At 42.0% G+C, this 16725-nt stretch overlaps 1 protein-coding gene across 3 annotated transcripts in view; it reads left to right on the forward strand.

The window, feature by feature from the left end:
- Window positions 1-11164: 11164 nt before the first annotated feature.
- The window catches only part of CA5B (carbonic anhydrase 5B), a 38760-nt gene continuing 33199 nt past the window's right edge, over window positions 11165-16725 (forward strand). The window contains exons 1-2 of one of the 3 annotated variants that reach the window (XM_005614010.4): window positions 11201-11402; window positions 12874-12929. The gene's annotated coding sequence lies outside the window, so the exon portion shown is untranslated. Of the gene's footprint in view, window positions 11423-12873; window positions 12930-16725 lie in introns of all 3 variants that reach the window. The other 2 variants (XM_001490349.5, XM_070256955.1) reach the window with 2 other exon arrangements.

The following is a 16725-nucleotide window of genomic DNA, read 5'->3' on the forward strand; positions in this document are numbered from 1 at the left end:
CAGGGACCAAGCCTCACGGGTCAAAGAATGAAGGGGATATGGCACGCACAGTAGGGCGAGGACGAGACAGAGTGCACCTAGCTTTCCTGCAATGGGATGGGGGTGGCCACAGTGGATTGCAAAGATGTGGCATGGGCAGAGAGTGGGAGATAGACCAGTGGGGAAGGGCATGGCTGGACCAGAGGGGCATGAACAGTGGGTGTGAATGGGGCGGGACTATAGTGGGTCGGGAGGGACTATTGACAAGCACAGAGGCTAACCAGGGGAGTGACCTTGGAGGGAGAGGAATGGTGGATACAGGAGGGAATGTGGTTAGCACTGAGTTCATTTGCCATGGCCCAGCCAATAGGGGCATGATGCAGGTGGAGAACAAGGGTGTGGCCTTTACTGAAGGGGTGTGGCAGGTTGGGAGGGGGCTTGTTTATGACAGAGCACCGAAAGCAAGGCCCTAGATAGAGATGTGCTCACAGCTGAGCTTGGAAGACTTTTAGCCTGGCCAAAATAAGAGTGTATTGGGAGGTAGGAAGTGACCAGGTGGGAACAAAAGGAACTTTGCTAGACACGGCGATGGTAGAGGTGGGGCCTGAACAAGAAGTACGTGGTCAAGTGGACCTGAGGAGTATGGCTTTGAACTTATGGGCATGGCCATACAGAATTGCATAGATGTGTTGAGGCAACAGCTGGAGACCAGAGAGACGTTGGGGGGGGGGCGGGGGAGACATGAGGAAGGGTTGCCCAGATGGAGTGCAGGAGCATAGCCATATCAGGAGGGATATTGCTCATGCAGGAAGGTCAGGAGAAGCCTAGAGACCACTTACCTATACATCCCACAATATCTTGTCTTTCCTACAATTCCTTGTCTCTCCTGAAAGGCTCTGCATCTCCCACTATTCCTTATTCTCACCCACAGTTCTCCATTGTCACTCACAATCCTCTGTTCTCTCCCACAATGCTCCTTTCTCCCTCATAATTCCTTCTCCCACATCTCTGTTTGCACCCATAATTACATGTTTCTCTTGCCAATTTTTTTACCATCTTTTTTTTAATTGAGGTATAATTGACATATAATATTGTATTAGTTTCAGGTGTACAACATAATGGTTCCATATGTGTATATATTGTGAAATCACCACAATAAGTCTTGTTAACATCTGTCCCCATACATACTTACAAATTTTTTTTCTTGTGATAAAGGACTTTTAAGATCTACTCTCTTGGCAACTTTCAAATATGCAATACAATATTATTAACTATAGTCACCATGCTGTACATTACATCCCCAGGACTTTTATTTAATAACTGGAAGTTTGTACCTTTTGACCACCTTCACTGATTTCACCTACCCTTCACTCCTGCCTCTGGCAACCACCAATCTGTTCTCTGTATCTATGAGCTTGGGTTTTTGTTTTTTAGATTCCACATATAAGTGAGATCATGTGATATTTTTTTTTTTTAAAGATTTTGTTTTTTTAGTTTTTCTCCCCAAAGCCCCCCGGTACATAGTTGTATATTCTTCGTTGTGGGTCCTTCTAGTTGTGGCATGTGGGACGCTGCCTCAGCGTGGTTTGATGAGCAGTGCCATGTCCGCGCCCAGGATTCGAACCAACGAAACACTGGGCCGCCTGCAGCGGAGCGCGCGAACTTAACCACTCGGCCACGGGGCCAGCCCCTAGATCATATGATATTTGTGTTTCTCTGCCTGACTTATTTCATGTAGCATAATGCCCTCAACGTCCATTCATGTTGTCACAAATGCCAAGATTTCATTCTCTTTTTATGGCTGAATAATACTCCATTGTGTATGTATATATAGATATATCTCACATCTTCTTTATCCATTCATACACTGATGGATATTTATGTTGTTTCCATATCTCAGCTACTGTAAATAATTCTGCAGTGAACATGGGGGTGCACTTATCTTTTCAAATTCGTCTTTTCATTTTCTTCGGATAAATACCCAGAAGTGGAATTGCTGGAGCATATGGTAGTTCTATTTTTAATTTTTTGAGGAACCTCCATACTGTTTTCCATACTGGCTGCACTCTAACATTCCCACTAACAGTGCACACAGGTTCCCTTTTCTCCACATCCTCTCCAACGCTTGTTATTTCTTGCCTTTTGGATAATAGCCATTCTAACAGCTGTGAGGTGATAATCTCATTGTGGTTTGGATTTGTCTATCCCTGATGATTTAGTGATGTTGAACATCTTTTCATGTACCTGTTGGCCATCTGTATGTCTTCTTTGGAAAAATATCTATTCACATCCTCTGCCCCATTTTTAATCAAGATTGCTTTTTTGCTATTGAGTTGTATGAGTTTTTTATATCTTTTGGATATTAACCCCTTATCAGGTATATGATTTGCAAATATTTTCTCCCATTTGATAGGTTGCCTTTTCATTTTGTTGCTGATTTCCTGTGCTGTGCAGAAGTTTTTTTGTTCGATGTAGTCCCACTTGTTTAGCTTTGCTTTTGGAGTCAGAGCCAAAAAATCACTGCCAAAACTGACGTGAAGGAGCTTACTGCCCATGTTTTCTTCTGGGAGTTTTATGGTTTCAGGTCTTACCTCCGAGCCTTTAATCCATTTTGAGTTAATTCCAGTTTCATTCTTTTGCATGTGGCTGTCCGGTTTTCCCAACACCGTTTATTGATGAGACTGTGCTTTTCCCATTGAATATTCTTGGGTCCTTTGTTGAAAATTAATTGACCATATATGCATGGGTTAATTTCTGGGCACTCTATTCTGTTCCCTTGATCTATGTGTCAGTTTTTATGCCAATACCATGCTGTTTTGCTTACTATAGTTGTGTAATACAGTTTGAAATCAGGAATTGTGATGCCTCCAGCTTTATTTTCTTTCTCAAGATTGCTTTGGCCGTTTAGAGTCTTTGCAATTCCATACAAATTTTAGGATTGTTTGTTCTATTTCTGTGAAAAATGCCAGTGGAATTTTGATAGGAATTGTACTGAATCTGTAGATTGCTTTGAGGAGTATGGACATCTTAACAATATTAATTCTTTCAATCCATGAGCATAGAATATCTTTCCAATTATTGTGTCTTCTTCGATTTCTTTCGTCAATGTCTTATAGTTTTCAGTGTATACATGTTTCAATTCTTTGCTTAAATTTATTCCTAGGTATTTTATTCTTTTTGATGCAATTGTATTCTTAATTTTCTTTCTGGTATTTCATTGCTAGCATATAGAAATGCAACTGATTGGGCCGGCCCCGTGGCTGAGTGGTTAAGTTCACGTGCTCTGCTTCAGTGGTCCAGGGTTTTGCAGTTCGAATCCTGGGCTCGGACATGGCACTGCTCATCAAGCCATGCTGAGGTGGCATCCCACATGCCACAACTAGAAGGACCCACAACTAAATATACACAACTATGTACTGGGGGTTTGGGAGAAAAAGGGGAAAAAAAGAACAGCAACTGATTTTTGTATGTTGATTTACTGAATTCAGTTATTAATTGTTCAGTTATTCAGTGCAGTTATTTATTAATTAATTAGTTATTATTCATTAATTAGGTATTAATTGTTCCATTGTTCAGTATTCAGTTATTAATTTTAACAGTTTTTTGGTGGAGTGTTTAGAGTTTTCTGTATATAATATATCATCTGCAAATAGTGACAGTTTTAATGTAATTCTTCCTTTCCAATTTGGATGCGTTTTATTTCTTTTTCTTGCCTAATAGCTCTGTCTAAGACTTTCAATAAAAGGACATTGCCACTATGTTGAATAAAAATGGCAAGAGTGGGCATTCTTGTCTTGTTCCTGGTTTTAGAGGAAAACCTTTCAGCTTTTCACTGTTGAGTATGATGTTAGCTGTGGGCTTGTCATATATGGCCTTTCTTATGTTGAGGTACATTCCCTCGATACACACTTTGTTGAGAGTTTCTATTACAAATGGATGTTAAATTTTGTCAAATGCTTTTTTTTCATCTATTGAGATGGTCATATGATATTTATCCTTTGTTTTATTAACGGGTGTATTGCATTGATTTGCAGATGTTGAACCATCTTTGCATCCTTGAAATAAATCCCACTTGATTGTGGTGTATAATCCTTTTAATGTATTGTTGAATTCAGGTTAATATTTTGTTGAGGATTTTTGTATCTATGTTCATCAGGTATATTGGCCTGTAATTTTCTTTTCTTGTCATGTCCTTGTCTGGTTTTGGTATCAAGTAAATGCTGGTCTTGTGAAATGAGTTTGGAAATGTTCCTTCCTCTTCTGTTTTTTGGAAGAGTTTGAGAAGGGTTGGTTATTAATTCTTCTTTGAATCTTTGGTAGAATTCACTAGTGGAGCTGTCTGGTTCTGGACTTTTGTTTGTTGGGAAGTTTTTGACTACTAATTCAATCTCCTTACTAGTAATCAGTCTATTCACATTTTCTATTTCTTCATGATTCAGTTGTGGATGGTTGTGTTTCTAAAAATTTATCCAATTCTTCTAGGTTGTCCAATTTGTTGTCATATAATTGTTCATAATAGTCTCTTATGATCCTTTATATTCTTGTGTATCAGTTGTAACATCTCTTTCATTTCTAATTTCATTTATTCAAGCCTTCTCTCTTTTTTTTCTTGATAAGTCTAGCTAAAGGTTTGTCAATTTTGTTGATCTTTTCAAAGAACTAGCTCTTAGTTTCATTTATCTTTTCTATTGTCTTTTTAGTCTCTATTTCATTTATTTCTGTTCTGATCTTTGTTATTTCCTTCCTTTTATTAACTTTAGGCTTTATTTGTTCTTCTTTTTCTAGTTCCTTGAGGTGTAAACTTAGGCTGTTTGAGATCTTTCCTGTTTCTTGAGGTGAGCATTTATCACTATGAACTTCCCTCTTAGAATGGCTTTTGCTGCATCCCATAAATTTTGGTATGTTGCACAGTCATGCATTCTGAGAAATACATCATTAGGCAATTGTGTCATTGTGCAAACATCATAGATTGTACTTACACAAACCTACAGGGGATAGCCTACTATACACCTAGGCTATATGGTATTAATCTCATGGGACCACCATTGTATATGTGGTCTGCCATTGACTGAAACATTGTTATGCAGCACATGACAATATTTCTGTTTTCATTTGTCTCAAGGTATTTTTTTCTTTTTTGATTTCTTCACTGACCCATTGGTTGTTCTCTCCAGCAATTCTTTTTTTTTGTCTTCTTCTTTATCTCCCCAAATCCCCCCTGGTACATATTGTATATCTTAGTTGCAGGTCCTTCTAGTTGTGGCATGTGGGACGCTGCCTCAACGTGGCCTGACGAGTGGTGCCATATCCATGCCCAGGATCTGAACCAGTGAAACCGTAGGCTGTCGCAGCAGAGCATGCAAACTTAACCAATTGGCCACGGGGCTGGCTCCTCTCCAACAATTCTTAGTAGCCAGTAAGTAAGAGGTGTAGCTATGACATAGTGTGGGGGTGTGGCCATGGACAGCCACTGTGTCTGGCCCCAGCAAGAGAGGCATTGTGTGGCAGGAGTAGAGTGGCCTAGGAGGGAGGGATACGACTCAGACAGTGATGGCATGGGCAGAATGTGAGAGGCATAGGCCCTGTGGGAAAGGAGGGTAGAAGAGCAGGAAGCGAATTCTCTTTCTGCCACAATTCCATTTTCCCTCTCAAATTTCCTGTCTCTCCCACAGTTCTCTGTACTAACCCACAAGTTTGTTTTCTCCCACAATTCTCTTGTTCTTTCATAGTTCTGTTTTCTCCCACAATCCTCTATGCTCTCCCACAATCCTCTTGTTTTCCAATAATTCCTCATGCTTTCCCATAATGCTGTCCTTCTCCCACAATCCTCAGGGCTGTCCCACAATCCATCAGTGCTCTCTAATAATCCTCCTTGCTCTCCCACAATCCTCTGTACTCTCCCACAATGCTACCTTTCTCCCACGATCCTCTATGCTTTCCCACAGTCCCCTTTGCTCTGCCATAATTCTGTTTTTACCCACAATCCCTTCTGCTTTCCTAGAATACTCTGTGCTCTACCACAATCCTTCATTATCTCCCACAATTCTCTTTCCCCCCATAATTCCATGTCTTTCCCATAATTCTCCCTGGTGGGTAGGTTAGGGTCTTGGCTATGATAAGTGGAAGGGTGTGGCCATGGATAACTGTGGTGTGTGGCCATAACAGGACAGGCATGCAAGGTACACTGTGTGGTCATGAAGGAGCAAAATTGGTATGACATAGGAAAGAGGGCGTGACTCAACTTTAGGGCATGGCCAAAAGGTGAGGAATGGCCCTGAAGGAGGAGGATGGGTAGAGTAGGGAATGAATTCTCTCTCTCTCCCACAATACCTTATTTTTCCCACAATTCCTTGTCTCTCCCACAATTCTGTTTTCTCCCATAATACTTTGTTATCTCCCACAATTTTCCTGCTCTCCCACAATTCCCCATGCTCCCCCACAATGCTATGGCTCTCCCACAATCCTCTGTACTCTCCCACAATCCTCCGTGCTCTCCTGCAATCCTTGTGTCTAGGTTTCCCTCACAATTCTATTTTCTCCCAGAATTTTCTGTTCTCTCCAAAAATGCTCCATTTTCTCCCACAATTACCTATCTTTCCCAGAGTTTTCTCCCATAATATTATGTCTCCTGCAATTCCCTGTGGTTCCTAGGTAAGAGGCATGGCTATGATGAAGCATAGCGTGGCCCTGAATGAAGAGTGAGGTGCCATGAAAATGCCTGGGGGAATGGTCATAGTGGGAGAGGTAGATTGGCAGCTTTCTGGGCCATGGTGCTCATGGAGGAGCAAAGATGGCAAAGCAGAAGAGGCAGGGCAAACAGAGGGTGAATTCTCATTCTCTCCAACAATACTTTGCCTTCCCATAGTTCCCTCTCTCCCAAAATTCCCTGCATCTCACATATTTCTGTTCTCATCTACAATTCTGTTTTATCCCACACTCCTCCATGTTGTCACACAATCCTTGCTTTTCTCCCATAATTCTCTATTTCAAATCTTCTATTTCCTCTCACAGTGCTCCTTTCCCACAATTTCCTGTCTCTCCCACAGTTCTCTGTTCTCTCCCATAATTGTGTGCTTCCCATAATTCTTTGTGGTGTCTTGGTAGTGGGCATGTCTATTAAGGCACACAGGAGGTGTGGCTCTGGCAGTAGCTGTGTAATCACCACATTGATCAGAGGCCTTAGCTTGCTGAAATAAGAGGGAAAAAGACATGGCCTAGATGGAATGTTAGGAGCTTGCCCAGGCTGTAGTGGTCAAGGTGGAGCACAGGGATTGTCTGGGAAAAGGAGGAGCATGGTAGGGAGGAGGGATGAGTAGCGGCTCATATGAGAATGGTTTGGTCAGGTGGAATAGACGGGCATGACTCTAGAGTGATGGGAACGGCCACAAAGGAGCATAGGGGCAGCCAAGGGAATGTCCTGAGTCTGAGAGGCATGGGGGGCTGGGGTGACTAGAACTGAGCTCAGGTGGCAATACCAAGGTGTAAGGGGCCAATTCTCAGTCTCTCCCACAACACCTTGTGTATCAGTCAGGGTTCTCCAGAGAAACAGAACCAACAGGATATATATAGGAAGCTGGGTACCTGAGGGTTACTGTATATATTGAACCAATTTGCTGTTTTCCTGTTTAACTTGAGAGGTGACTCAGGGGTCTCGAGGAGTTGTGAGCTTGTTTTCCAGAGCATTTGTGAGCTCGTTTTGCAGAAGAAAGAGAATGTCTTTGGGGAGGTTGCAATCACCTAATGACTGGCCCTCAGGTGGCTGGCCCTCTACAGCCGCTGAAGCCCAGAAGTCAGATTGCCCAGGGGCTTATTGGGAGTGACCCTTGTGTTTCCCCCAGGCTCATCCTGCCAAGACCCTTGGCTCTATAGAGCCCCCTCTCAGAAAGCCCCCCGCTTTCTGTTCTTGGGGAGGCGAATTTGAGTGAACCCAGGCTCCCACCTACTCGTTTTGGCCAATTCAAATAAATCTTTCTCCATCTCCAAGCACCAACGTCTCAGTGTTTTGCTTGCTGTGCATTGGGCACATGAACTTGAGATTAAGAGGCTCAGTATCATATATTTATATATGTGGAGAGATCTATTTTAAGGAATTGGCTCAAACGATTGCGGAGGCTCAGTAAGTCCAATATCTTCAGGGTAGGCTGGTAGGCTGGAGACTCAGGGAAGAGTTGAGTTCAGTCCAAACACAGTTGGCTGGCAGAATTCTTCCAGGGAGGGTTAGTCTTTGTTCTATTAAGGCTTTCAATTAATTGGATGGTGCCTACCTGTATTATGGAGGGTAATCTGCTTTACTCAAAATCCACTGATTTAAATGTTAATCTCATCCCCCTAAAAGACCACCTTCATAGAAACATCTAGAATAATGTTTGACCAAATATCTGAGTACTGTGGCCCCACCAAGTTGACACATAATATTAACCATCAAACCTTGTCTCCCAAAATTTCTTGTCTCTCCTACAATTCTCTGTTCTTGCCCACAATCTTTCATTCTCCCCCAGAGTTTCTCCTCTCTCTCACAATTTTCCATTCTCTCCCACAATTCCCTCTCTTATCATTCTTTCCTATCCCACAATTATTTGTCTTCCACAATTCTTCCTTTATTCACAAAATTCCCCATTCTTTCCTATACTTTTCCATTCTCTGCTACAATTATCCATTCTCTCCCACAATTTTCTGTTCTCTCCTACAATTGTTTATTATAGCAAGTGATGAAAAATCTTGTAATTGTGTCTCAAAGTGTGTATTTCTATCTGCCTATGAGTTTCCTGAAGATGGAAAAAATATAAATACATAATATATAAAATATATTATACATAATATACATAAAATATACATACATATACATATACATTTTATGTATAAAAATACATAAAAACATAATACATAAGCATTACATAACATTGTATATTTTTATCCTCTATATCAGTGCTACTCAAAATGTGTCCCATCAGCAGGGGCCAGTTCTCACACTGTCACCAATCTAGGATTAGAAGAGGACCCTGCCCCAGAAGAGAAAACAACTCATTGCTTCCTTCATCAAGAAAGCCTTGCTATGAAAATTTTTAAAAGTCGTCCTAACTAAACACTGTGCTAGTGACATATCAGATTTACATTCTAGTTCAAGCTAATCAACAAATCTTGAACAGCATCATTCATTCAGCAATATTTACGGAGCATCTCCTGCTGTGCCAGGTACTGTGTTCAGTGCTGCGAATACAAAGTTGAACAAACTGGTCAAAGTCCCTGCTCCTATGGAATTTACATTCTAGTAAACAACCAACCAACAAACAATCCAATATACAAACAGATAAAGAAATAATTTCGAATCGTGAGACACACCACGAGGAAAATGAAACAGATAATGCAATAGAGATGGAGAGGTGGGGCTGCTACTCAAAGTGCCTTCCATGGAACATCAGGTTTGCATCTCCTGGAAGTTTGCTTGAATGCAGACTCTCAGGTCACATCCCAGAACCACTGAGTCAGAGTCTGTACTATAACGTGATCTCTGTGCCCAGGACAGATTGAGAGGCTCTGGATACAACTTCAGATATGGTTGTGAGGAAAGATATCTCTAAAGAGATGACATTGTAGCTGAGAACTGAATGATGAGAAAAACCCAGCCTTGTAAAGCTAGGCAAAGAGTGATCCAAACAATGAGAACAGCAAAGGAAAATGTTCTGAGATGGGAATGGACAGGAGAGGACCAGTGTGGGTTGGTCAGAGTGAGATAGAGACCTTGAACTCTCTACTGTAGGATATTTATCAAAAGCCCTATAATGAGAATTGTTGATTTGGAGTAACTACACAAAAGCCCTGCATGCAACCTCTCTATTTCTATACATCAGAGATACCAGATAGGTTTTTGCACACAGCCACTCACCCATCCTGCATCCATGACAGACGTTGTTAATCAATCAGAGAACTTTTTCCTTCTGAGCCTAGACAAAGCCGCAAAACTCAACATAGTTATTCAGACAGCCACTACAAATAGCTCAAAGTTGACATATGAACTGAAACCTATTTGCCATCCTGGGGAAGGATTATCAAATGTGACCCTGGATTAAGCCAGACCATTGAGGGCCTATGTACTTGGATGAATAGAAACATTTTGATGGTTCATGGAGTTGATTTAATGCACTGTGCTTTGTGATTGTGCCAACAGCTCACATTTGAAGGGCCCCGTGTTTAACTCCTGATGACACTTCTTTCCCACTGAGCTCACTACATCATCTATATGAGGAAACAGGATTTCTCTCAGGGCTAAAATTCAAGAAAAACTGTTTCTGAAAAAACAAAAGGTTGATTTTGATCTTGTGAACACTGAAAAACCTTAAAATGATTGCTATTTCCTCTTTTCTATTTTCTATTTCCTCATTCAAAAGCTTAGGGGCAAATCTTTGGCCCACCTTGAACAACTGTTTTGGATCTGATGGCCTGCATACTTCACTGCTATTCTTATCGTTGGGTGTGTTATTCTCCTTTAGCTTTCCCTTCCCTGGGTACTTCAACTATTTCTTTAATCCAGGAATGTCTGTATTTTAGTAAGCTGCCTCAAATCATCTGTGGAAGGAGGTGAGGTAGAACTAACCATGTAAAAATCAACTCAGCAGTTTATACAGGCTGTATTTGGACCAATTTCTGTGAATTTATTTTTCAGGCAAAAATGACTGACAGTTGAAACATTTTATAAATGAGGCAGGGTTCTCAGGGTCAGGGTGAGCTTAATAAGAGTGTTCAGTTGAAACATGTTCTTTTCTCTGTGTTCCTTCTAGCGCAACATTTTGAATATTCCCACTATCTTCAAGCCAGAAATGGAATGGAGGGTGGGAAGAGAAGAAAAAGTAACTATGCTATCATAAAACTTTTATTGTTGGCATCTGAAGAAAAAAGTAGTAAATCTTACTGCTAGGAAAGGAGAAATGTTATCATCCTATACCAGTGAAAGAGTAGCTATTGAATGAAGATTTGTTGAGAAGTTACTATGTAAAGAAGTGTGCTAAGTCCTATAAAAGTGGCTTCTATGTTTTCCACCCAAAAATATTCCTACTAATCAAATCAAGAAATACTTTTCCACCCATCAACCCCTTGCCACATCTTCTCTAACTTGCTCATCATTTATTGTCACATCCAAACCCGAGCGGAGCGCAGGGGCGTAACCAAAGCGGAGGGGCGGGCCCACGCAGAGCTCAGGGGCGAGGCCCGGGTGAGGGGCCTGGCTGTGGAGGGAGGGGCGTGGCCAGGGCAGCACGTAAGGACGTGGAGGGAGCTTGGCCCTGTCATATGGGAGAGGCCTAGATGGGTGGGGCGTGGCCCAGGCTGCGGGGTGTGACCAGGGGCGTGGCTATGATGGCAGAACGGGCAAGCCGCGGGTACCGGGACTGGAGCGAACCTTAAGGTTCGTGCTCTGCGGAAGCCCTCAGGTAAGGGCGGGCCGAGTGGAGTGGGGGCCACAGCGCGGAGAGGCTGACTCGGGGAGGGCTGGGACCCTTCTCACACTCTGCCGTCCTTCCACGCCAGGTCTCAAAGCCGGGACAGCTGTTGGTCCTGCGAGCCGGGATCCCCACGGGGCGCCCAGGGGAATAGGGAATCCAGTAGGTCCTCGCCCCCGTGCTCCTGGCAGCCCTCTTTTGCTATGGGAGTCACTAAACAGATAGCTGCACCTCCTTTAGGGTTATTTGCACTTGATGGGAAAACAGCTGTCCTGGGGAGTTTGTCGCGGGGGGCGGGGGGCGTGTGGGCAGTTCCTTAGGAGGGAGTGTTGTTACGGGTGGTTGGCTGTGAATAACTCAAGAAAGTCCAGCCTGCTGTGAAATAGCTGGAGACAGGGCTAAAGGCTACAAATCTGAGATTGCAGTTCTAGAAACTAAGGCGCAGCAAGCGAGACTTGGGTCTGCCTTGTATTTCTAAGCCTGCCTCTGACTATGCCAGGGTCTGTGGATGGAGTCACAGCCTCCCCCAAGGCAGGGAATCAGCATCACAGCTGTGTCACGTGGACAAATCTGAGCCTTCCTCATTCCGCAATTCCTTCTGGTCTTTTTGTTTTGTGCCCCGCCCCAGAACTGGGGGAGACTCTCTGAAGTACAAACATTGTTGATGGTTGAGTCTTTGTGGCATTCAGTGTTAAACGCCACTGCCTTGAGGCTTGATGGCAACTCGTTAACATTAATGTAAGTGTCCTCCCCTCCCTTGTGTTTTCACAGGGAAAGTTTGAGAAATATATGTTCACGTGTACATCTTAATTTGGATAGAACTTATTCTCTGCTAGCCGCTGAAACCACAGTGATTTCTCCTTCCCATTCTTCCTTTACTGACAGTCTGGCCATCTATACTCTGCTTTACAAGCCTTGCTGGAATATGGAAAGGAGTAGCCAGATTTCTCTAGAGAGGGAAGCTGCCCCAGACCCTACCCCTGATCTGCCGCTGCACAGCCCTCACAACGGTCTCTGTTCTCTGATATGTTGGAAATGGAAAACCTTTCAGCCATCCAGGGCCTTCAACCTTTACTCAGATAATTTTTACCTTAGTACCAGGGCTGAAATTCACCCAAAGGGCACCATTCCTGTGGCTGTACATACCTGGCCTGCTCTCCCTGGAGCCAGGCAAAAAGCTGTGACCACTCACAGTTGGAACACAATGAAGGCTGAGTGAACTGTGAGTGAATGAGTGAAGAGGAATATTGCGGAATTCTGATGGAAGGAGGAAAATGCATTTCAGCTCATTGGTGGCACTGGGCCAGTTAGCTGCAACACACAAAGCAGTTACTAGAAATGCATTTTGAAGCCTTTGGCAGCCCAGATTGGGATCATGCTCTCAGGGAAGAAGTGGGTGAGAGGAAGAAGCTCAACTTTCTCAGTCAAGACATGGCAGCATAACCTTGAATTTACATTTCAGGGAATTGCAAAAGGCTGGTGGCTTCCTTTGGAAATCAGGAGATGAGAAAATGGAAGGTCAGTTTGATGAGAATCAAGGAATTTTTGTTTCAATGTAATTGTAACCTTTAGTCAGAGTACTGGGGTGTGTTTTTTTTTTTGCTGTCTGTTTTGCAAACACATAAATGTTAATCAGGCAGAGTTCAAACTACTTGTCATTTAATAAATACATGATTTTTGAGTGATTCTTTAAAGGCTTTCAGAATCTTTTCTTTTTTCACACATTTCTAAGTTTGCAAAACAGCAGATAAGGGACTTGTTAGTAAAATCCAAGGACATACATAAATACTTATAACAGCTAAGGCACTTAGCACAGAACACTTAGCTCTCCTGGGGCCCATCCAGCCTGTGGTCCCTTCTTTAAGGACAGAAGTAAGGACAGATTTTCTCTGAAATCTGGTAGTGCACACTACTAGTTCATTGTTATATACTATGTTTGATTATGTTTACATTATATTTGTCAAACATTATTTGTGGTTTCACAAGCTTGGGTATTATGAGATCTGTGGGTAAGTTTAAATAACCACCTCTCGATAAATTATAACTTTCAGTGTAACAGAGGGGATTGACTTTAGGCTTTAGCATAAACAACATCTTGTATTGTTGTTACCTGCACGTTGGGTTCTTGTCATCCCCCAGGATGGAAATCAAGGGAGACAACAAACAGGAGTAGAGTAAAAGTTTATTAGCTTGTGCACAAGGGAGGCACAAGGGATCCCATGCAGAAAGGAAAGGGACAGGTGACTTTCTCTTCAGGGAGTGGGGTTGTGGAACTTTTATTAGGCAAAGGTTGAGGAGGAGTGCCTTGTCATGGCATGCAGAGGTGGGGCTGTGCTTGCACCAGCACTGTCATGTAGCATGCTACTACGTGTGAAACATGTATCATCAGCATGCTAACTCTCCACCCATGGGTGAGATTTTTACTATGCTAATGGGGCTAGGGTCACCTTCAGTGGACTCCTGGGTGCTAGGGCACATGCATAAATAGGGAAAAGTCCTCAAACTGTGGAATTTGGATCTTGGTGGCCTTTATCTGATTCTTCCTAGGTTGTGGATTGGTTAGAGGCCTTATGTTGTTAGGTCTGGGGCCTTGCAGATGGCCCTGTCTCATTAGGCTGGTTCCTGTCTCTTTCCGCCCTGAGAGATTTTATCCTCCTTAATCTTAAGCATCATGGGCAACGGTCTCTTCTGAAGCTACTTCCTGCTGACAGGGGACATTGAGAAGGGGGCCCTATATCCAGGAGAAGTAAAAATCTTTTTCAGCTTGTTGCAGGGTCCAGTAGGAATGAGAATGAGGACCAGGTAGGTTAGCTCTTGGAAGTGGCTGGAATCCTTGCATGACTATCAGTTTAACGTGGAATTGTTGGAGCCTAGAGGACTCAAACTTGACAAGAAGGTTAAAACGACATGGACCAAAAATTAATAGAAGTATGATGATTACCAGGGGTCCCAAGAAAGGAAGGAGCCAGGTGAGGAGTGGCAGGGCATCCTTGATCAGTGACCATGCCCAATTGGGGTCTGTTCCTTGGTTATATCAGTGAAGCCAGGACACTTGTTCATAGATTTCCCAGATGTTGATCTCAACCTTCCCTGAGTTATTAACATAAGTAATTTCTGGTGAAAAAAAAAAGAAAAACACGGTTACTGGTGGGAGCAAATTATAAACCAGTTTCTGAGCTCAGGGAGCAGTCAGCCAAAAAGATTTCTAGACGTCAGAGTTGAAGCATCTTTTATAGCTTGAAATCTCTCTGATGATGTTATCGGGTGTCCAGGTATCTTTCTGAGAGACTTACACAGCAACAGACATGAATTTCTCTTAAGTTTATATCAAGTTGTCCAGCTTCAGTTTTCAGGGCTTCAGGAAAATAACAGGTTTAGTTCTCAATGATTCCAAATGAAAGTGATGGGAAAAAACTGAAAATATTAGTTTGGAGATTTGTAGCCAGATATTTCAGGAGACTAGAAGAATTCAGGATCTAGTCCAGTTTACAGATAGAAACCTCAAAGACAATTATCAGAACTAGAACCTAATATCCATGAATGTGTACTATAGTTTCTATTGAAGCATAATTTTTCTCTCTAAAATCACTCTCATTTTTACCAAAGATAGCCAATTAAGACTCATTGGTTTCAAAATAAGTCTAGTTTCAATAAACTTGGCCCAGTTATTTACATAAGTATAGCAAGAATAGCAATTGATTATATAGGTTCTTTCAAATCTGCTTTGCTGGAACTTTTTATAAGGAATCTCAGCTTGAACTTTAAAGGCCTCTCGAGTCCAGGCCAAGCAAAGCCAAGGACTTGTCAGACTCCACCTGCAATACCTACAAATCCTTGAGGTTCCTTGCACCTGCCAGAGGAGTGACTTTTTTTGCTCACCCAGTAAGGTTGCTGGGAACTCTGTAAACAAGGTACCAGGCCAATATTTCCAAGTGGCTTCATTCCAGAAAGTCAACCTTTATTCCTCTAAAGCTGTCTTGTCATATCTAAGTCTGTATGTTTCCCTCAAATATGACATTCTAGTCAAAGCCTTGGTAATATAACCAATGTTTCCAATTGTGTCCTGTTATAAGGAGAACAGAATCTTATTGAACTTATGCAAATAACTATATTGCCGTGAAAACAATACTCACTCACTAAAAGTTTCCAAATTTTGGAGGGATCAGGTAGGGAGAGAAAAATAAATGTTTTGGTTCTGCTTACAAAGGTATAATTTATCAAATTGCTGTAAGTCATAGTTAGCATGAGAGAAGAGAAAAATATTTCCTTAAATCTGAAAAACACAGAACATTAAAAAAATTGACAATATTTCCAATGAAAAATCATAAAAATTATAATCATTCTCATCAGTTCATTCTGTCCTGTGTGATCAATTCCTGATCTTAATCTTCTGTCAGCAGTTTCATGAAGTCATCAATTTCTCTGTTAGAGTTCTGTAATTTAATGTTTCAGTATTTTATCTTATTTAAAAAATGACCCAGATATTCAATGAGTTTGTTTTTTTTTTTGAGGAAGATTAGCCCTGAGCTAACTACTGCCCGTCCTCCTCTTTTTTGCTGAGGAAGCCTGGCCCTGAGCTGACATCCATGCCCAACTTCCTCTATTTTCTATGTGGGACGCCTACCACAGCATGGCTTGCCAAGCGGTGCCATGTCCGCACCCGGGATCCGAACCGGTGAACCCTGGGCCGCCAAGAAGCGGAACGTGCGCACTTAACCGCTGTGCCACCGGGCCGGCCCCTCAATGAGTTTTTTATTGTTTAATTTCACCTAGCAAAACTTCAAAGTTTCAAGTTACCAGAGAGATTTTGGAAGTTATCTTAAATACGCAGTCATAACACATAACTATTGTTAAAAAGTTCACTCAATACTCTTATCTTTTTCAATCTATTTAGTTTAATTGTTCCCAAGAATTACTTAGATTGTCTATAAAGACTTTGAAACATTAGACAAAATAAGTTATCATCCTGAGCCATTATTTTGCTGACAAATTTGTAAGAGGGGTAACATGGGCTTGTTTGACTAGTAAACCCGGGCTGTACGTCTGCATCATATCCAGTGCTGCTAACTCTGGGGACGTCTCCATTTTAATCAAACCAACCATCTTAAATAAGCTTTCAGTTACCAAAGATCAATTTATATCATGTTAACTTAAAAGACCTTTGGGTTAGTTTCTGTTACATTTACAAATAATTTATATAAGTGCTTGCTTTAAGCAAATGGAATAGAGCACTTTAAAAATTATACCATCTGGAGGTAAAATATCACACATATTTAACATACATATAGGCACACATACATAGAAACTACACAGC

Source organism: Equus caballus, chromosome X, assembly GCF_041296265.1.
Source record: "Equus caballus isolate H_3958 breed thoroughbred chromosome X, TB-T2T, whole genome shotgun sequence".
Classification (NCBI taxonomy): Eukaryota; Metazoa; Chordata; class Mammalia; order Perissodactyla; family Equidae; genus Equus; species Equus caballus.